Here is a 22,368-nt window from a genome sequence, read left to right as displayed (position 1 = left end):
TGCCCAGATCAGCTGAATGCAAGGCAGCCCTTAGCAACACATGGCATCACAGCCTGGCAGCCTATGGGAGCCCGCATGCCTTTCCCTGCCAATGAGGCAGCAAAGCCTCACAGCCAGGGAGAACATCTCTGCCCTCACCCTGAAATGCTACAGACTGCTGCAGAGATGGAAACAGGCTGGTAAAATGCACTGCAGGAACCTCTCTTTTCTGATTGTTTCAAAATTCTCCCTGGATACAAACATGTTTTTCCTAGACTAATGCATATTTATTTCTCTTCTGAATAGTGCTAGAGCAGCAGAGATGCCTTCTAACACATTCTAATCTCATCTATTGATTTTAGTGCTTTTTTAAATTAATAAAGATCTGTCACGATAAAAACCCAAAGTAATATCATACATATGAGAGAATAAATAATTAGAGTCAAAATAAAAAAAAATAGTAGCTATCACTCATTATCACCATTAGATTTAGGAAGGAGAAGCTTGGTGCCATTAGCTTGAAGCAAGTTATATTTTGGATAAACTGGCTTCATTTTCAGGACTCATCACAGCTCTAGTATCATCACTAATATTAAAGGTACAGCTCAAATTGTGTCCCCTGTGTAAATCTGCTAAATCAAACACATGAGTCAACTGCCAGAGCCACCCCCAGCTCTGCACAAAACACACAGTTTTCCTCATTGATGGACAAGCTTTTCAAGCAAGCATTAAGATTCCAGCAGCTTTACAGACACTTTTGGGACAGACTCCCAGTCCAAACCCACGCCCAGACCCACAGGCTCTGCACTGCTGACACCCAGTGGCCACAAACCAGGGACTGCAAATCAACCACAAGAAAAGTAAAATATATGCAGGCCAAAAATCCCCCTCCAAACCCCCTAAAACAGCCTATAGCACTGAATTAATGGGGCTTCAATCATTAGCATCCTATCTGAAAAGTGAAAAAACAATGATACAGTCAGATAGGAAATGTTTTTGTACAGAAAAGTAAGTGTTCAGACTACTGAAAAGCTGTTTGAAGCTGCCTCTGATGTCCATTCATTTCACTAAACTGACTGATACAATAACCTGTTTTAGCTGAAGCTGTTTTGGTTTTTGGGTTAGTTTTTTTTTGAGATCACACATCATCAATAAAGTCTCCTTTAGAACAAAACTGAATTCAAAACTTGTCATATCAGGAGGATGGAGGTCTGCCAGGGAAAACAGACTAGTGAATAGACTCACATTCCTCAAAACCAGAATTGTAAAGTACGGTCAGAGGAGTGTTTATTCAGTCCATTTTTCCTCTTAGAGGAAATCAAGGGAAAGGCACTGAAGAATCCACAGTTTCTTTAGAAGTAGTCTTAGAGCCTGGTTAATTTGGGAACATTTTAGTGGCACAGCTGACACTGAATAACGTATTTGACAGGGGCTACAATAAAATAACTAAGCATGCTCACACAAGTCTGGAACAAACCCAATTTGTCTGGAAGAATTACGCTTGTTTTTAAAACAGAACTGGCATTGAATAGGGCAGAGACTATGCTCCAGAAATCTGCTCTGATTTACTCTTCAACAAGTAACAGCACAATTTTTCCAAGCATGAATCTGGGGTTAAAAAATACTTACATGCGCTTTCCTTCTTCAAAAGGACACAAGCCCAACATACTTTAACTTAATTCTGCAAAATGCTCTTTCTAATTCCATTCCATCGCAGCTATCGGGTAAACGCACCCTTTTCCTTCAGTTCAGGGACATTTCCACTGGAGGGCAATTCCCACTCTGCTTTCCCCGCTAGCCCGGAGATGCGGAGCGCAGCCTGCAGCGCGGCGATTCCCCAGCAGAGGGCGCTGCGGGACCGCTGCATCTCCCATTGCCAGGGCAGCGGCACCGGGGGATCCCATTGCCAGGGAAACCGGGACCGGCGGGATCCCATTGCCAGGGCACCGGGACCGGCGGGATCCCATTGCCAGGGCAGCTCGGACCGTCGGGATCCCAGCGGCAGGGCAGGGGGACCGTCGGGATCCCATTGCCAGGGCAGCGGCACCGGGGGATCCCATTGCCAGGGAAACCGGGACCGTCGGGATCCCATTGCCAGGGCAGCGGCACCGGGGGATCCCATTGCCAGGGCACCGGGACCGGCGGGATCCCATTGCCAGGGCACCGGGACCGGCGGGATCCCATTGCCAGGGCACCGGGACCGGCGGGATCTCATTGCCAGGGCACCGGGACCGGCGGGATCCCAGCGGCAGGGCAGCCGGGACCGGGGGATCCCATTGCCAGGGCAGCCGGGACCGGCGGGATCCCATTGCCAGGGCAGCCGGGACCGGGGGATCCCATTGCCAGGGCAGCGGGACCGGCGGGATCCCGCTGCCAGGGCAGCCGGGACAGGTGGGATCCCATTGCCAGGGCACCGGGACCGGCGGGATCCCATTGCCAGGGCAGCCGGGACCGGGGGATCCCATTGCCAGGACAGCCCAGACCAGCGGGATCCCAGTGCCAGGGAAACCGGGACCGGCGGGATCCCATTGCCAGGGCAGCCACGTCCCGCTGCCCAAACACTGCACTCATACTGCCATTACTGCAAACACTGGCTGATCTCAACTCTCCCTTTCCTCAATGGTAATGCTTTTATCAGGTACATAAAGATACAAAAAAACCCCATTTAGTAAGAGCTGTGGCAGATTTACACTTTTGTTATTCTTTTAGATAAAAGCTATTCACTCTATGAAAGACGGCATGCCTTTAGAACTGTGCTATGCTACCACATTACTAAGAAAGTTTCATATTTCCAGGATGTCAGCCTATAATTTAAGAACCCTCAAGCTCTCATCTCCAGAAAAAAAACCCAAACCCAACAATAATTTGTATGGTAAGTCCTTCTCCTGCCAATCACCTCTGTAAGAATAAAAAAAGCAAAGCACCAACCAAAAATAAAAAAAAGCCTCAAAACCCCAAAACCAAACCTGCAAGTTTTATCTAAATGCTAAAAAAAGAAGTATGTTTTCAGTTCCTAACTGAAAGGAGCATGTTTCAGTTCCTAACTAGTCCAGTTGATGTGCCATTTTCCAGTTGGTATTTCACACGTGAAACAGCACTTTCTCTTCCAGCCTCCTTGATTTGGAAAGTGTTTTCCTTCAGAGGAGCTGAACTCCCACCTCTCAGACAGCCACACATGTCAGTACGAGAGCTGGGTGAAGCCGCACTGAGGATCCCACAGCCTTGGCAGTGCTGCCATCCAATGCACCAGCACAAGGAGTACAAGCATCCACATCACTGCAACACTCGGGTAAAATGTTTTCTCCAAGTTCAGTTCCAAAAATGTTGCATCCCTTCAGTGCCTTGGCTTGCAATCCTGCAGTAATGATGTCATGGCAAATCACCCCATCATCCAACTGATGGATATAAATAGCCATTAACATATTCCATCTCAAGGGACTTCTACTGGAATGTCACAGTGCTAAACCACAAACCTTGTGTGTATGAACCTGACACTGAGTGTCCACCTGATAATTCAGTGATACAGCAGCTCTGAAATACCAAGGAGGAAAGGAAGGCCTATGGCCTTCCAAATTGTGGAGCTAGAAGGGCAGGTTTCCATATTTCAGGACAGCTTTCTGATGTTTCTGTGGATTTTCCTTTTCTGAGACACCAGTCAGACACAGTATGTTTGCAGGATACAGAAGGCTAATGAAGCACATCAAGATGATGATGGTACAACAGAGGATGAGTAGCAGGATGATGCTCCTTCCCATCCCATCTGTTTTCAGAAACAGTAACAAACAGACAAGCATTAGGCAGGGCAGAGGGATAAAACTGGTCTCTACATGGTTTATTTATTATTCAAAAGTGACTCCTTGCAAGATTGAGGATCTACCAGCTATCTTTGTTACATCAAGTTACTTCTTCAGATCCTCTCAAAAGACCACCAACTACTTCTACTGAACCTGGATAGCTTTTCTTGTTGGAAAGCAAGTGTTAAAAAAATCCCAACTAAACAAAAAAAACACCACCTGACCAGATTGGGTCAGATTTCTGTTGCTGGTAGTCCACTACAGATTTCTGGTCCAGATTTATATATCTGTGCAAATATGATAATTTTTTATCCCATTTTCCATTTCTCCCATCATCTCAAGTTTTATTATATCTTAAAATCAAAGTACAAGTACCCAGTAAGGCTAAGATAATATAAGACAATTCATTCTCATCCACCTGTTGGAAATATGGAGAAACATTTCTATGCTTCAGTGATATCATACAACCTGAAATCCATTAAGATCAGTAACAAATACATAGAATATCATGCAGAGTTATGATTTTCTGCAGTGGTCCATCTGTGAACTCTACAGGTCCATCTCATCTTGTCTCACAAGAAGTCTGCAGCAGTTCCTGGGGAAAACCAGGTACACAGGCAGAATGGAAAGACATTAAGTATACTGAACACCTTTAATAACATGTGGCTCTGAAAAATACCCCAGCTGAAAATACATACTAGAAGAACCACAAATACATGGTATCCCTGTTCTTACTATTCCTTAAGCACCTGCTCACACAAAGAATTAGGTTTCACTCAATATTAAGCTTTTTCTCAGGTTTTAACCTTATTCAACAGTAATATCTAATTCAGTTTGTCCATTCTTCAAAACTTTACCAAACGCCTCCATAGCCTTCACTTCTTTACATGTTGCTTGGGTAGGGTTGGTCAGTCCCTCCCAACTCTGAACTCTGGTGACTGCCTGATGGTTCATGATGCTGTCAAGCATCTGGCAGCTAACTCTGTCTTGGCATAGCTGGAGAAGTTGAAAGCATCAGGAGTGACACCGCAGCTTCTGCTGAGCTGGACACCACATATCCTTGACTTGCAAACATTCTCCCTTCAATACCTGAAACACTGCTGGTCCACAGTTTCTCCAAAGAAAACAGAAGTTATTTGCCATTTGCTGGACAGCATTCTTCTTCCTGCAGGCAGTATCATTCCCAGCAATTCAACCTGAGTTTTTCTAGCTTTTCTGGATGACACTCACCTTCCTAAGCAGAAGCAGCACTGCTCTAGTAGATGAGTAAGTGGAGATTATAAAAGGATGTGCAAAACCAAGTGCACACATGCACAGGGAAGAAAGATGGTGATCCTGGAGCCTGGACTTGCCTAGATGGACCCATGGTCTGACTCACTTCAGTAACTTTTATAACGTTTCATTTGTAAATGCACACAATACTGTAAATTAGAAGTTTGCACTAGTTCCAACTGCACCTTTAACAATACCCTCAAGGATTTTATAAGTACAAGCTATGAAATGAAAAAGGTATTAGTGCTATTCCCACATGGGAGCAGAGATCCACCTGCAGCCTGTGGAGGACCCTGCACCAGAGCAGGTGGATGCCCAAGGAGGCTGTGACCCTGAGGGATGCCCATGGTGGGCCCATGGTCCTCCTGGCAGGACCTGTGGAGGACCCACATGGAGCAGCCTGTTCCTGCAAGACTGCACCCCATGGAAGAGACCATCACTGGAGCAGTTTGTGAACAACTGTAGCCCTTGAGAAGGACTCATGTTGGAAAAGTTCCTGGAGGACTGTGTCCTGTGGGAGGGACATCCCACACTGGAACAGGGAAGGGCTCCTCTCTCTGAGGAGGAAGCAGCAGCAGCAGAAACAACCTGAGATGAACTGACTGTAGCCCCCATTCCCCATCTCCCCTGACTGAGCAGGAAGGGCTGAGGCAAAGGACTGGGGATGAAGTTAAGCTTAGTAAGGAAGAAGGGGTGGGGGGAAGGAGCTCTAATTCTAATGGTAATAAATTCAACTAATTTTCCTAAGCTGAGTCTGTTTTACCCATGACAGTAACTGGTGAATGATCTCCCCCCACCCTTATCTCAGTCCATGAGATTTTGTTGTATTTTGTCTCCCTTCTCCAACTCAGAAGGGAGTGACAGAGTGGCTCTGGTGGGCACCTGTATCTAGCCTGGATTAACCCTCAACACAAATCCATCTAACCAGCTCCCCAGAATTCAATGGCTTTTTGATGATTAATCAAAAACAGAAGAAAAATAAATCCTACCTCACATTTGGTACCATCACCTTCCCAATGTGACAGAAGATGAATGGCTGTGCTGGCAAAGCACAATAAACATGAAGTATCACACAGACACTTAGATGACAAGCAGCAGGTTATAAAAGTAAGCTAAAACCTTCACATGAGCATGTGCTACCTCTTCAGTCTCACAAGCTGGTTCACAGTACTGGTTTCTGGCATAAGGGATCTGGTTCAGCTACACAGTAGCTTTACTAAAAACACAGAGAGAAAAACCACCAAAACATTATTTTTCTTTAAATAGTTCAAGAAACTGCACAGTCTTCTAGGGTAAGTTCACACAAGTGTCCAAACCACTTCGTGTACAATGGAAATGCCTTCTTTGAAGTAATGAGACTTCACATCACTCTGGTGAAGAGTTTTCAAAATCAGCCTCACCAGGCTCTGTGCTGAGGCCCTGTGGAAGCAAAAACCAAATCCTTGCAGCCTGGTTTAGCATCTTTAAACACAGAGGCATAAATTCTGTCAGGGATCAGGACTCCCAGAGAACACCACACATTTCAAGAGTTCTTGAAGGAAAAGAGGGAAAGCAAGTTCTTGCAGGGAAAATGACTAATATTGAAAGAGTCCCATTTTCTGTCCTTTAACATACTACAATTTTGCTTATTTGGCAGCCGTTTTCAAGCAGGTTAAGTTTCAATTCTTACCTACAGCCAGTGCTGCACTCTGTTCTTGGCCTCCAGTCTGTTTTAAAAAGAAAAAAGAGATTATGGAAATTAATTCTTTTACACCAAAAGTCTTAAATGCAATGCAGTGTGACCTTGGAAAAGCAAACACACATCTGCTCCAGACACACTGTTCTTATGTATCTACTTCATAAACACAGTCCTGGATCCATACACCACCAGGACTTTTAAAAAATATGCTAAGAAAATGTAATTCAGAACTGTGTTTTATCTCTAGGCATACAAATAAATAGGGAATGCCATTATTTGGCAATGAATGTGCTTCCAGGGAAAAATTAGACAATGCATAAACACATATATTCCAGAATAAATTTAATAACTTAAGAGTCAAAGCTGCAATAAAATACCAGTGGCAAACTGTTCTGCTTGCATTTCACATTGCTTTAGCAAGAAAATCACACAAGATTCTAATCCAACCACACAAATGTGCACTTGAAAAAATTCAAGGCTTGCATGCTGACCTCCAGAGAAGGCATTTTCAAGTCACTGAAAACCATTTGCTTAACAAAGAAAACTAGTGTTCTTGGACAGCATCAGTGTGCTGCACACATCATTACCACCGTCATAACATGGTGAAATAATTATGTTAACAGTACAGTTTAAAGGAGAAGGTTTGGAGTATTACAGTAACTGCAAGCTTCACAGGAAATAATAGTGTAACATTAGCTAGGGAAGGCTCTGAAGGTACACTGCAACACAGGCAAGGAGCAGAGTGGGGACTTTAGTGAGAATGACTCTTCACAGCCCAGAGCACTGAACATAAGCAAAACCATGACCATCAGACAGTTACAACTGTAGAAATTTAACTCTCCATTATTTTCAGTGCACACTTCTCTCTCAAAGAAGTTTTCCCCTTGACCAGCCTTAAGTTTGGGTAGCAGCTGCTTTTGCCCTTTTCCTATTGACTTCAGCTTCCCCTTACTTCCTCAAAAATAGGCAACAGCCAGCACTTCAGGACAACATGGTTAACAGCACTGTCCTTGTAGGAGCTACTGCAATTCCCTAAAATGCACCCACTCACATTGGGCATATTTTAAATATGGGGGGTTTTCTCCCTTCTCATGACTTCAGACTGCTCAATTTGTGCCTTGAGACAGCACAACAAAAATAAAACTCTGGAAATTGCTAGTCCCCTGCAGGTCAGGGCTGAACACAACTGGCATTGCAAAGAGAAACTGAAACCAAAGTGTGACCCAACACTACTCTAAGCTAATTTCCTGAAAAAGAGTGAAAGAAAAGTCAGATAGGACTGGGCTTTAAACAAAAACAAGAAGCCTAAATTCATTAGAATGAGCAGACTATAGAAATAAATTTGAAAGTGAAAGGAAAAAAAGCCCACTGTAGCAGCTAGCTTAGGGACTTTCAAAAAAAAGTGTCCTCTAATGGTACTAGTTCATTTCTACAGAAATACACCTATTTCCAACTGATAGAATTATTAGCAAAAAAAATGAGGTCAGGTCTTTCCATCTTTCTGGACACAGTGCTGCACACATAGAGACATGAGCACTTACACCTGCAAGAACAACGTGCTGATGCTCAGGTGGCTGGTCCTGAAGGCTTCAATGAATGAGTGGAAGTTAATAATTAACAAAGCCTTCTAGGACTCCTGTGGTAATGAAGGCAGGAGGAGAACAGCAAAGCCATTAGGCAAAAGGGAAGCAGCCAGGAAAGCTGAGAATTATAGGTCAGTTGGACTGTCATCAATAACAGGCAGAGATGTTAGCACAGGAATCCATTAACTGGTTTCCTATCCTTTAGTAGCTATGAACAAGCCTTTGAGCAAAACAGCTCACACTGAGCACTGCTGATGCTTGGTTTATCCTGGCAAGCTGACAGGTATTTGATTTTTTTACATAGTGTGACTTCACATCACAGTATTTTAAATTTAGAGGTTGGCACTGAGCAATATAATAAAGCACTGCCTAAATGGATAAGAAATTGACTTGCTGATCTCTAGTCAGGGAGGAACACCAGCAAAGATGCATTAAAAATACACAGATGTGAAATGATTGGTGAACTGGCTTCTTTTCAGAATTCATTTTTGCACTTTGGATACACCTTGATTTAGACTAAGGAGTTTCTAAATGAAGAACTCTTTCTGGTTCAACATGCACTATTTGGGTTTTCATGCTGGGATAGAGGATTTGCAAAACCTCTGAGCTTCCTTCTGACTTATCCTCAAGGTTTAGATCTGCAGATTATTATAGAAATACCACAAACAGGCACAAGATGAGACATGCAAACTACACAACTTAATAGGCAGTGAAAATTGAATAATTCAGACCCAGCATTTTTCAATTCCTTGTGATTCTGAGGTAGTCAAATATTTAATGCTACATTACAGAAAAAAAAAGTTCTGGGCAGGAAAATTAACTTTACTCAATGGGTTACAGCTCATGGAGTCAAACAGCAGACAGATTAATGCATCCCATCCCAGGGATCTCATTTAGCCACACAACCCCTTCCCTTGAACTGCAGCCTAACTTCACCACAGCAGAAAGAGGCCAAAGCATGTGCCAATACCTCAGGCCAACTACAACAGAAATTCAAACAACTGTCACAGCAGCTGAAGAACCAAAATGGAAAACTGTCTAGAGCCATCAGAGAGGGACAGTGAACCATCTACATGTAGCATAACAGAAACAAAACCAAGCATCATTCGGTTTGTCAGAGCACAAGCCTGCAGCTGACAAGTCAGATGGTACCCAGATAAAAAAGATGCAGTAAGTAAACTTGGCATCATTGTGAATGATGAAACTGGAGGAAAAAACCTCAATGAAAATTGGCTAACCGCTGAGTAAGCCCTGTGCTTTGGGCATCCACCTCATATTGAACTGATGCTGCTTAACTCAGCAATACATGGAAACAGATTGCACATGAGAACAGCAAACCATGAACTTCCAGTGTGAAACCACTGTCCTCTGCCCAGCTCTGGCTGAACTAATAAAGGAGCCTCAACTCAGGCACAGACTTGTCAGTGACTGTCACTCATGAATTGCTGCAGAATGATGATTTTTTCAGGCTTTCCAACACTCACGTTCTGAAAACAGTGAGTGGTAAGAAAGAATCATCAACAACTTTGCACCAAGAATCTAAATTACTTTGCCTACTCAACTGGTACCTCAGCTCATCAGGGAACTCCAGAAAGTATGAACTTCACAAAGCTTACAGCACTTACTAGCAAAAGCTTGCATGGGATTCATGTACTCTCTGTGAAACACTGGGCACCCAGACTAAAGCTGTTCTCAAAACAAGCAGACTGCTGCTCTGACAGAGCAAATGTTTCAATTCCTGGTTTGCAGTTCAAGCCTGCACTGGGACCCCTCTGGGTAAGCATCAGCACCTTGAAATCCATGTGAACCAGTTGTGGACCATGGCACAGATGTTCTCAGTTCATTCATGCCAACAGCTCCTGGATACAGAAGAGAACAGGATCTAGCTCAAAGTCCACCTGCCTTGGCAATTTTTAGATGTTCCTGCTCTCTTGGTTCAGTTTCAGACTTGAAATAAAGTTTGTGGAAACAGCTCTAAAAAACTTGCTACCCTTAGAAGCACACACTAAAACATAAAAACCAAGCCCAGTCCAAAAGAGAGCCACAAGTCAAATACATCCCACATCTTGTGAGTAATAAAAAGAGAAAAGTCAGAAATGTTTAGTAATAAAATTTGATTTTTACTTCAGTAACAATAACAGATGTCTAAGCTATAAAAAATAATTCATTGCTAGGATCATATTTCAAAGAGAGTTTCAGAGCATCTGCAGATGAACCCATGGCTCAAAGCTAAATGGATGAACTCTGGTGTTTAACATCAGTGATTGTAGCAAAGATCCTTCTATATCTGTATGGCAATTGTATATGAGACTAAGATTAGCCAAGCAGGCTACCACTACTGCAAAGTGACCTCAGTTCTTCACAAAGAGCAAATGTACTGGTTGCTTGCTATAAAACCACTTTTCTGACTTCTGATTGTAAAGCTCCAGCTCAAATCTTTCTTCTCCATTCATTTTCATTTATCTTGGTGAGGCAAAATTGCTTCTTAGAAGTTCAAATGTTATATTAAATCTTTCCCTATCCTGTGTAATTTCTCAATGCTGCTGCCACAGTACCTAACATTACCTGCTACACTCAAATTCATGTTTTAAATTTGTAATTTAATGACAGAAATGGACTGTGAATGCATCAGAGGGCCTACTGTTCCACTACAGTTTTTCAAGCTTATTTCATTTTCCCTAATTATTATACTTTCACGGGATACCTTATCTCTAAGCTGTTACTGTTGCATAGCAGCTTCACTTCATATGGTATTAATTTCAAGGTTGGGGTTTTTTTAACACCTTTTGTAGTTAATGCATCACATTATATTGTTGTGGACTTGGCAGTGGAGGGTGATGGTTGGACCTGACCTTGCATGCCTGTTCCAACCTAAAAGATTCCTTGAAAGCTTTCAGAAAAGTTTACATGCTGCACTGTAGACCAATAGGAGGGACACAAGGTTTTATACATATACCCCTTCCAACAACTTCAGAAAAGAAATAAAAAAAAAAAAGGGAAAATGAAAAGATATTTGAGAAGCTTGTATGGCAGAAGTGGATATTCACACAAAACTAGTATTCAGCATGAAAATTTGTATTTTCATCCACTTACACATAATGATTTGTTTCTGGGACAAACCATTACTTTGGTTTAGTGGAAACAGTAAAATGAACTATCATAATCTTCATTTTTGCATCTCAAAGCTCTACAAACCTGCAAGTTGAACATCAAGTACAAGAGATTTTTTTAACCAGATCAAAAAGTTAAATATTGCCAAATAAACTTTTTCACTTATAGAAATAAGCTGAGAAAACAAAGGTTGGGTAACCAGAAGACAAGTAAGGAATTACAGTAACGCAGAGATGGGGCTTCTTTAGCTGTTTAATTTAGAGTTGTGTTTTAGTTTGTGTTTGGTTGCTTTTTTTGGTAGTGGAGTAGAGGGTAAAGCTGTGCTACTTTAGTCCAGGTGACACAGCTGGTTCTACTAAAAAAAAAAAAAACACCAAAAAAAATTAAAAAGACTGCAAGAATTATTAAAGCAAGTCCTGTGTCTAATAGTCAATTACTCAGACAACTGAACTTTCTACTTTTGGTAATATATTATCTCCTGTATTTCTTTTGAACTTTCATAAATCCAAACCCTGAAGTGATTTAGTACTGGATATAAAACACAAGCAGAATTTTTAAGAACTCTCCTCAAAAACACTACTGAAATATTCCTAAGGTAGGAAGAGACACAGGATATCATTCTGACACCTTTAAATGACACTGCCATTTGGCACTGGCATTTGGCACTGCATGTTTAACTTCCCCATGACTACCTGGCATCATTGCTTTACCACAGTAGATGCTTCCTTTGTTTTTATGCTGTTAACACCCAGTTGTGAAGTGTTCCTGAATACCACTCAAGTGATTCAACAGCTTATTTATCTAAGATATACAGATGATATAATTTATGAGGAATATGACAGAGTTTAACAGAGAGTTCTAGCTCAGTATCATCCAAACAGAAATGAAACCATGTCCTGTCCCAGGAAGTTTGCACAAACACAAACAGTAAGACAAGGAAAGGCCAGCAGGGCTTTCCCATTCACATTATTAGTGTGTAGGAGCAGCTCTGAGCAACACCAAGACCCATAGCCCTATTCCCTAATGCTTGAACAGAGGAGTCCTTATTCCTTATAATCTAGATTTCTACTGTCAGGGTAAATAAAAACAAACCAAAAAAAAAAAAAAAAACCCAACAAACACTTTCCTCAGGACTGTAATAGGTCATATGAACAGCAAGGAACTTCTACCACAAAAAAAAGACCTCCAAAAAAGCCAACAAACAAACAAAAAAAACCCCAGCCACAGAAGAGTTAGAGTCACTCACCACCTAAAAGATCTTTTTATTGGTTTTAGTGAGTTCTAACCATCAACTGTTCATCAACAGTATCAAAAATTGAGAGCTTTAGCCCTAGCTACCCCTCTGATAGGTAAAACTCTAAGATGAACTTAGACCTAAGCTGATTGTGCTACAGCTATGGAAGTATCCCACACAGCATCTCTGCTGCTCAGAGACAATGGATGTGTTTATTTCAGATTGCTAAGAACACAGTTTAGATTTTTACAAGCCTGAAAAGCCATTCCTATGAACACCAGCAGCAGTAAGTTTTGTCACAGGCTCAGGGCTGAGCAGTTTCCAGGTGACAGGCGAGCAGTTCACCTGAATTCCTGCCCCCAGGGCTGCCCCACCATGCAAAGCCCAGCAGAGGCAGCTCCTTCCAGCTGTAACTCATCCACAAAAGGAGGCAGGACTTTCCAAAGGGTGACTCCAGGACAGCCTTGGGACAAGCAGGTATGAAGAAGCTTTTTCAATCAGCTATACATTGCAGTAGTACAGTTTTGAAATTATTCTAGTAAAAACATGGATGATTAGAATACTAAAAGCAATTGTAATCAATCATTAGCTGTCCAGAAAGGAAGAATCTAACCATGCTATTTTAACCTGGGATCTCAAATGTTTATTTGGGCAGCATGTGAGATGGAAAAACACAAGAATTACAGAATACAGGGTAACAAATATGAGAGAGATAATATGGGAATGTCCAGGTTCAGTTCCTAGGGACTGTTGTGTGTTTTCAACAGCTTTATCCAACAGGCAGGAAAATAAACCAAAAAATCCAGAAGCTATACAACAAGGTCTTAATTCCTGCATTGTAATTTAATGGCACTGAGTCTCAGCAGCTGCACACTATTTCTTTTCAATAATTTCTCAAATTAATTCTATGATCACCTTAAGGGAGGCAAGCTGCATCAGAGGCAGTTCAGATGGGATATTCAGGAAAGCTTCACTGAGGGGGTGTGTGGTCATTGGAACAGGATCCCCAGGGAAGTGGACATGGCACCAAGCCTGACAGAGCTCAGGAAGTGTCTGGACAATGCTCTTGAGTCATATGATTTAGTGGTAGGGAGTCCTGCAAGGAGCAGAGAGCTGAACTTTAAGATTTGTGTGGGTCCTTTCCAACTTGAGACATTCTATGATTCTAAATAGTAAAACTGCAGTTATGTGGTCAAGCAGTAAGCTGAACACTAACAAGAACTAAAGGACTTTAGGTCTATAGTTCAAGTGCCTGCAGAGTTATAAAAAAACAACCCTCTCTCCACAAAACTTAGAATTGTCCTTTAACAAGTATTTTAGATTTCTTCTCTAAGTCAGGAAATGAAATAAGCAACATCTGACCTTAACCTAATAGAACAGGCCACAAAAAACTGAATATGAACCTCCACAGTCACCTGTCTCAACAAGCACAGCTTTTCAGGTCAAATGTATTTCTGATGAGAAAAGTTTACATATTTTGCTGCCCTGTTTAAAAGTGACTTTTCAAAAAGTCAAAACAACCCTAAAATTAATGCCTTTGATTTGAAGGCTCATTGGACAAACAGAATTAAACAGTTCATGTTGTTCTGAGCAACTATTTACAGGTACAGAAAAATAGCAGCTTTACCTTCATAAACAAACCAGCATGGCTGAAGTCTCAAGCAGAGCACTGTTTACTAAATAAGTCTTTAAACCAAATTCAAAACTCACTTATTTTTAAACTATTCTATTAACTGTTGCAGTAGCACTACTACATGTAAAGGAAAGATATTTTGGAAGAGCTCCACACTGAATTCACTTGATTCCACTGAAAAAGTCTTGTCACTGATCATCTGCAGATTACTGCAATCTTTGTTTAAGGTTTAACTTAGTTACATCTACTGTGGAAAAGAAGATACCACATTATGTTCCCTCAGCACAGGCACATTATTTACATTGGTAATAAACACTATTAAACTTTAAAAACCACAGCACTGCATAAAAGCTTCTAACACCTCAATCTACTCCTGCGCTATTGCAGTGAGGCACAGTAAACAAGTCCCAAGAGAAAATACAGCAAATAAGTACAAGACAGCTCAGTTCAGCCTAAAACAAGTCAGCCATTCCTCTTTTTTTGCCTTAGACACCACCATTAATGCAAAATAAATGCATGCTGCTAGAATATCAGTATCATGATCAGAATTTCTACCACATTATCTTGAGTATCAAAATCACAACAAGTACTTAACCTCCATGTACTAAGAGCCATTTAACACAAACCCACTTTCACATGAATGAGAAATCAATTCAAGAGGATCTGCTGAATTTACAGACAAACCTACAACAATATATTTAGAGCACCGATATCAAAGGAGATTAAGTTGTGGCACAAATGGGAAGTACAAGTGGTTTTAGTTGTCAGAAAGGCAATTTTTCTTAACATATTTACATTCTATAACATCACTGTGGCAGGTTATTCTTTTACCCCTGATGTTCCCACATTACCCTGCTGTTGGTCTCTCGTGGGCTTTGCACTGAAAGCTTTTAGAAGTATTTGCAATGTCACCACTTTCTGTGGTGGTTACACAGGTTTCCTCAAACAAACAAACAAACAAACCCTTCTGAAAGCAGCCATTAAAAGCTACACATTTATAAAGCCTATTTCCTTGTCTAACAGAGGAAACATTTAGCACTGAGCAAAACAGAACCAAGCTTCATATTTCTTGCAGCATGTTTAACTTCATATAAACTTTCCCACCAGTCAAAATCAAACAGAATTCTGTAAACACATGAAATAGGGCCTTACTCAAATACAGGATCTCTCCTGCATGAGATCCTTCACTTCAAACCTTTTCTACACACACAGGTATAAAGACAACAAATATTCCTGCTCTTTGTAAGTTTAACACTTATTAAGGGATTTGCAGGAAAAGACTGACATTGTTACTGAAGAAGTTTTAAAGGTTCTTCACAAGAGGAAGCAAAACATTTAAAGATGTGTCAGCCAGACAAATGTTACTTTCATAAGAGCAATACAAGCCACAACAAAGAGCTCTCAAAATTAATAAGAAAATGGCAGGTATGCATTTGCTTTCACTTTGTAAACATAATACTGAAGGTGTTTTCATATTTATTAAAATTAGCATAAATGAAAAACCTGTTAATCCACCCACAATATCAATGCAATATCAGTACTGGAGAGACTTCACAACATGTTAATCAGTTTGCTCAAACCATCTCCCCATCATCATTATGGGGGAACAATTCTAAGTTGCATGGAAAGATTTTTAAATCTTCAAGCATGCAGACAAGTTCAAGCTGCATGTAAGAGATAACACTAAAATGAGAGTGAATAATTATCAGAGATTATATGTGAAAGCAGAAGACAATTATTAATATATTTTCTGAACAACTGATATTCTGGAAAAATAATCCCATATAAATTAAGTTCGCATAATGAAAAAGAACAGCTAATACAAGAAAAATAGGGCAAACACTGAAATGATACTCATCCTTCAGTGGCTGTGATAACGGACAGTTGAAACTGTCTTAAGCAAAGGAACACCACCTGGATGAAATGGGCATGCTCATCCCCCACAACCACTTGGGCTGGTCTGCAGCACATCAAGGACCAACTGGGTTAGGATTTTTATCTTGGCACCAGTCCTGCAAGACCCAGACACAGACACTGCCCCAAGGGATGCAGCACCCACGTGTCACATTCTCTTTCCAGCACAGTCCCAGAGCTGGGGGCCTGTGCTGAGACCCTGGGGCAGGTCTAAAACACAGCAGAGCTCAGCAGGCTCTCAGCTCCTGCCTTTCCAAAACAAAGTTACTGCTGGAAACAGTGAAACCAAGTTTTTGCAGCACTAGCACTACCCCATGCTAAAAGAGACTTACTGATCCTAAAGGAAATACTGATTTCAGATAAATACTTTACCACAGCTGCAGACAAAGAACCACTTCATAGAACTACCCAGTTTCACTCAGCATGACCATCCTGTTAAACTTCTCTCTCCGAGAGAGATGGGGAGATGATGGGCTGGAAAAGGAAGCCAAAGTAGGGAGAAAGACAGAAGACTTCAATTCTAGACTCATGAGCTTTTCAGTCTTCTGTACAGGGCAAGTTATGCACCCAAATTTAGTGAAAGACACACATTACTTATTCACATCATATACAATCAGAATAATCCACAGTATTATCCTAAAAGTTACTATCAGATGATGCTAATGTGGTTCAAAACTTATGGTGGCACTACAGTGCTTTGGTACCTCAAATGTGGCACGCTAAATGCCAGAGGTTTTTTCTCCTAAAAGCTGAAGGTCATATACTTTCAAACCCAGTATTTAGGAATGAGTCTCATATGTATTTTAGTTTCAGGAACTGCAATTTTACAGGCAACAAAACTCTTGAAATTATCGCTCAGAAATAGCTGTACTATGAAAGTCATCTTTATATAAAAAAAGAGACTAAAACAACTTTGTTTTTACTGTGTCATTCTGACAGATGCACACTGCTGACTACTATAAGCTTTCAAAACTTTCCTATCATTAATCTAGGTTTGGCAGAGTAACCAAACCAAGCATTTTAATATTCTCTGCAACAGCTACACAAAAGAACTTTAAAAGTTATCCATAACTGCCTATAAAATCTAAGCAAATTAACTGGCAAGTGAAGATTAATAAAGCATCTGCAAATGCTTAAGTCATGAAAGCTTAATGTTTTCTTCTTGGCTAGGATGTGCTTCTTTCCATGTTCTTCCTTGAACCCAGCCACATCACCCCATTTGGGCAAAAGAACCCTCTCTTGACACAAATTCAATGAGCCCTGCAGCTCAAGTGGCAGCTGTAAACAGAAAGGTGAGATCCAATCTTGATGGAAGGTGCACAGGAAGGTATAATTACAGAGGAAAACTGCTACTTCATCTACAGTATTAAATAATTGAGAAGTGAGCTGTCACTCTGGTACCAACTCTCAATGTGCACATGATTTACCTATGTCAAGACATTCCAATGCCCTAAATTCTCAGGTTTGCTTGTGATTGCTGTGTAATACTCTAGCTCAACATCTTCTTAACCTAAGGACTGGCAAACTGCTATTAAGTGGTCATCGCTCCTCACTGATGATCCCATTATTGCTCTGTAACCAAAAGCAGCCTGCACATGACTTGGTGTGTCTGGGAATCACAAGACATCCTTAGTTTTATTATCATACATTATTCTCAGTGAAAATTAGGCCTCAACAAACATCCATTGAGTCATTACAAGCACATTAATGGCATCTTCCAAAGCATGTGGACTTCTGTTAAGGCTTCCCTTTGTCTCTCTCCAGACTCTGAAGCACTATATTTGAAGTTTCACTGTTTGCACTATCACACTTCAAATAGTATTTATACAGAACACAGTACAGACACATCCTATTTGTCTCAGCTAAAAAAGCAAACAGACTATGTCTAACATGTCATTACAGGAAAAAAAAAAAAAAAACAACAGTCTTTTTTCTTCCATAGAGAGAGCAGGAATTTAATCAATTTGTATTCCAATTTAAATGCCCACACATTATCCACTGCTACTGAGTCTTTTGTCTGGTGAGCCACAGACAGTTGGAAAGAAAAAATGTTGCAGAAACTACCTGCTTTCAACAGATCAAAATACTTTATACTCCTTGGCCTAAAATATTATGGAAAACAAAGAAATATTCTACAAGCAAAGAAACCCAAGCAAGCGTTTACCAGTTAGTAGTATCTTCTTGCAGTCTTAACAGAGAACTCCCTTCTTCAGATTATTGATGCAGCAGCTCGTCCTCACAATCTGAAAGAGCAGAGGAACACCATTAAACATAAACAATACATGGTATTTCAATCACATAAACCAGTGCCAGGGGTAAATCAAAGTTAATCCTGCAGTGCCAAGGAACCTACATAATCCTTTAGGAATGCAAATGAGACATGCAGAATTCAAAAACACTTGGTGATTTTATGGAATTGACATTACAAGCAAACAGAGAAGCATCCTTACAACCTCTTCTGTGAGTCAGTAAGGCTATTAGCTAGCCATGATCACAAGCATCAGAAATAGAGCATTGCAGCTCAGCATTACCAAGTTACATATAGTTACAGCACAAAAAATAGAGCATTACATCTCTGCATTACAGAGCCGAGTTACACATAATTGCAGCAGAAAAAAGTAGGTCTCAGTTCAAGCTTTATTTACAGTGCCACATACATTGCACACAGGGAAAAGCACTTCATTGCTATGGTTTTCATCAGTTAAAGAAAAAATGCCACCAATAGAAGTTTTTACCTATCTGGACTTCTCTAGGGTCACTAGGATTTTCTGCTTCAAAATTAAGCTTCTGGTTTAGAAAAATCAGTATTTGTATGGTCAAACAAAACAGCATTTCCTATGGAAATGCAGCACTGAGATTCCACTGCAAGCACCTGGAGGGTATTTCAGCTCATTTGGAGTAGATTTATATAGCAAGCAGCCTACCTTTTTTAGTACAGTAACTGGGTGATGAACTGCCCAGAACTGATAGCTTTCTGTTGTGGTGAAAGGTTCATAAGTCTTTTCCCTTTGGGGTTTTGTAGGCTGCTTCTCTTTCAAGGATTTCAGCTAATTTAAATACTTAAGTGTTTAAGTACTTAAGTGCTGTCACTTAAACTGTATCCAGTAAAACCACTGCTGCTTCTCCTTCAGGTATTCCTGGCACTAGAATCCTTCTTTTTAGTATCTTACATTTCAAAGTTTCTTTTAAAGAGTCATCTTCCCATTTTGTCCTCCAATTCTCTTTCTGCTTCTTAAAGCCAAGTCAAGCATATTCTGCAACATGTCTGTTTTTAGCACAAACTTGCTTTAGAAATATAAAATCCCTGTCATGTCATTTCAAATCCAGCTGAAGAGGCATGAAATATTCAGCGTTAATTTGTATTTAATCAGCTATCAGCAGTTCCTCTTACATCAGGTAATCCTGATTAATGGGCATTTAACAAAAATATGTTGCTTTGCAGTTAAATATATAATCACAAACACCATAACATTACTGATTTCCCCAGCTTGGGAAGGCTGGAGGGAAGAGGAAGAGTTATAAAGTATCGAGGTTGGGGAATGATTTTAGTCACAATGAAAACTACCATCCAAAAGATGCTCCCCATTGCCTCCTGCCCTCTCTGCAAAGGGAAAAACCTGCAAGCTGAGGAGCACAGCTAGGAGAAAAGGCGCTAAGGACTCTGAGATACTATGACAAACAAAACCAAGGGATCCTGTTCACAGCTACATGGAAACAAATAATTGCAACAGACAGCTGAAAAGCAAAACCAAAAAAAGACTAATATTAACTAATGATAACTTTTGCCAATTTGTGTCAAGGCAGTACTTAAGATAAGCAACTGCCTGTCAAGTTAATGTGTTGGTGTTTGTTTTTTTTTTCCTGCAAATGTTGTAAGAAGCACTATTTCTCTTTCTTGCAGAAGGAGAAATCTAAACAACACCCAAAACACATTCACTCCATTAATGCATAGGCTTTGTTTAAACCATTGTTCCACTACCCTATTCAGTCCCCTTCATTCATGGACCTCTTGCCAGACAACTGTATAGGTTAACAATTATCTTATAAACTGAATGGAAGATATAAGATCCTTTCATTCATGCTGCCTGGCAAATGCACAGCAGAGCAGTTCTATCACTGCCTACAGTCCATAACAGAATTGAAAGCCTTGCTGCCTGAGTGACCATTTAAGAAACTCAACAAGTTCCTTCAATACACTCAATCAAAAACACTTCCTTCTACCCTGCTACACTGCAGTATGAAAAGCTTCTTATTCACTACCAAAAATGGATTTTTTTTCAACATGATTGATCATTTCATTAAACAGGAAAATTGTTATATTTCTGCTGTTCTACTGTCAGGACAGACAGCATCACGTTGACAAATTCGAATGGTTAAATCTCCTTGTAACTACTGAAATCACAAGCAGGATTTTGGTTTACTGAAAAGAATACCTAAGCTCACTGGAGACCCTTCTGCCCTCAGCAGTCCTGCTCCCACTCCTGGCTGCTCAGCATTTCCTGTGCTGTAGTTCCTCCTCCCTGACCATCCATTCCTGCAGCCTGGCTTCAGGAGAAAGGGAAGCCAGAGCCAGCAGCAACAGCTGTGAGGCAGTTCTGGATGGGAGAATCCCACCTGGCAGAACTGCTATATGCTCCAGTGCATTGAAGAGATGATGGAAACATCCAGAAAAGCACTGGAAGCACATCCTCTGCCAGCACAGGGCAATGAATTAAGCCTGGTGTGATAGGAGGAACTGGAGAGGAAGGAGGCTGCTGCACAGGAGCACTGCACACAGCAAGGACAAGGCTGCTGAAGGGGGAGCACACACAGAAAAGCTGCAGAAAACATGGCCCCTTTGGAAGATCTCCACAGCTTTCAAGGCAACAATTCCTTATATATGATCTAGATGAATCCCATTCAGTCCACGGAAACTGCCAAGAGAGATTTATTTTTCTTTTTAAATAACACATCCCCAAAGTGTAACCTATGGTATAAATAGCATAGCTGAGAAAAACCAAGGTAACTGCCATCTTAGTTTACAGACAAGATTTGTTCACAAACTCATTTTCTTTACTTCAATAGACCTTTGTGGAGTAAATTAACACTGTTTCTTTGACAGGCTAATGGGAAGAGCAGGTGAACAACAAAAGAGTAAGCTTATTCCCAGGAGATATCCTTGCCTGCCCTCCACACACTGTGCAGGCATAGCTTTGTAGGATGATAAGTTCAAAAGAAGGAAGCAGACAATAAACCTACTTGTTCCTGCTAAATTAGGGAGACTTCACCTCTTGATGTAAGCGACCATCCCTTACTTCATTAGTTTTGTCACTTAAGGGGAAGCTGGAATTAGCACAGCACCTGATTAAATCTTGTTCTCCATACAAAATTCATGCTCAAGAAGACCATTAACCATAAAGATGCAGAAAGCCTTCTGTGAATGGCACAGAGTTTGCTTTTCCCTGGGTGCATGTTTCAACAGGCAGAGCCACAGAAAGTGCTTCTCAAGCCTCCAAGTTTCACACTCATTTGAGCTACAAGGAAGAAAACTTCTGAGAAATTTATTAATGGCTATGTCCTCAGGAGCAAAGGGTAAAGCCACTAACACAGGGCTTAGCTGGTTTCACTGAGGGACTCAGGGCACTCCATCCAAGACAGTTTGCTGAAATACTGAGGCAAAACAGGCAGTTATTGTCAGATACAGCAGTGTCTACACAGAGCTTCAAGTTAAATGATTTTGCAGTCTTTGCCACCATTAAAGCAAGACTGGGGCTTACAGCCCATGTAAAGCCCATGTCAGAACTGGCTACATGTCCTCACAAGCAGCTCACAGGAATGACTCAGGGCTGAGGTGCAGAGGTCAGTCTGTCCTTGAATTCCGCCCAAACCTTCAACCCAACAGCCCACACTCCAGGTCTCTGCCTTGCTCCAGTCAGACAATCACACACCAAGGACACTACTAAGTGACCATCTGGGGTGGCCTGAGATGCCATTTCATTTCCTCTTTATTTGGTAACCTACACAGAATCTTCAAAAGCCCAGACAAATATAGATTTCACAACTTAACATGCAGGCTATTTCAGCTCAAAAGCTTGTCTGAATTCCACTTAGGAGTAACTCCACCTAGCCTGTATACCTAACACTGGTGTATAGATATGAACCACATTTAAAAATCACATAACACACATCAT

General features: G+C 41.1%; 1 protein-coding gene across 4 annotated transcripts in view; it reads right to left on the bottom strand.

Moving 5' to 3' along the window:
• Window positions 1–22,368, bottom strand: part of CYRIB (CYFIP related Rac1 interactor B) — a 96,948-nt gene that overhangs the window by 24,307 nt on the left and 50,273 nt on the right. For 3 of the 4 annotated variants that reach the window (XM_054270674.1, XM_054270586.1, XM_054270553.1), the window contains exons 2-3: window positions 18,363–18,441; window positions 6,715–6,751 (exon numbers count right to left, since the gene is read on the bottom strand). The gene's annotated coding sequence lies outside the window, so the exon portion shown is untranslated. The remainder of the gene's footprint in view (window positions 1–6,714; window positions 6,752–18,362; window positions 18,442–22,368) is intronic. The other variant, XM_054270761.1, reaches the window with a different exon arrangement.

Source organism: Melozone crissalis, unplaced genomic scaffold (genome assembly GCF_028551555.1).
Source record: "Melozone crissalis strain CALT ecotype California unplaced genomic scaffold, PUWL_Pcris_2 ptg000002l_1, whole genome shotgun sequence".
NCBI classification, from domain to species: domain Eukaryota; kingdom Metazoa; phylum Chordata; class Aves; order Passeriformes; family Passerellidae; genus Melozone; species Melozone crissalis.
This window is presented reverse-complemented; position numbering and strand designations above follow the sequence as displayed.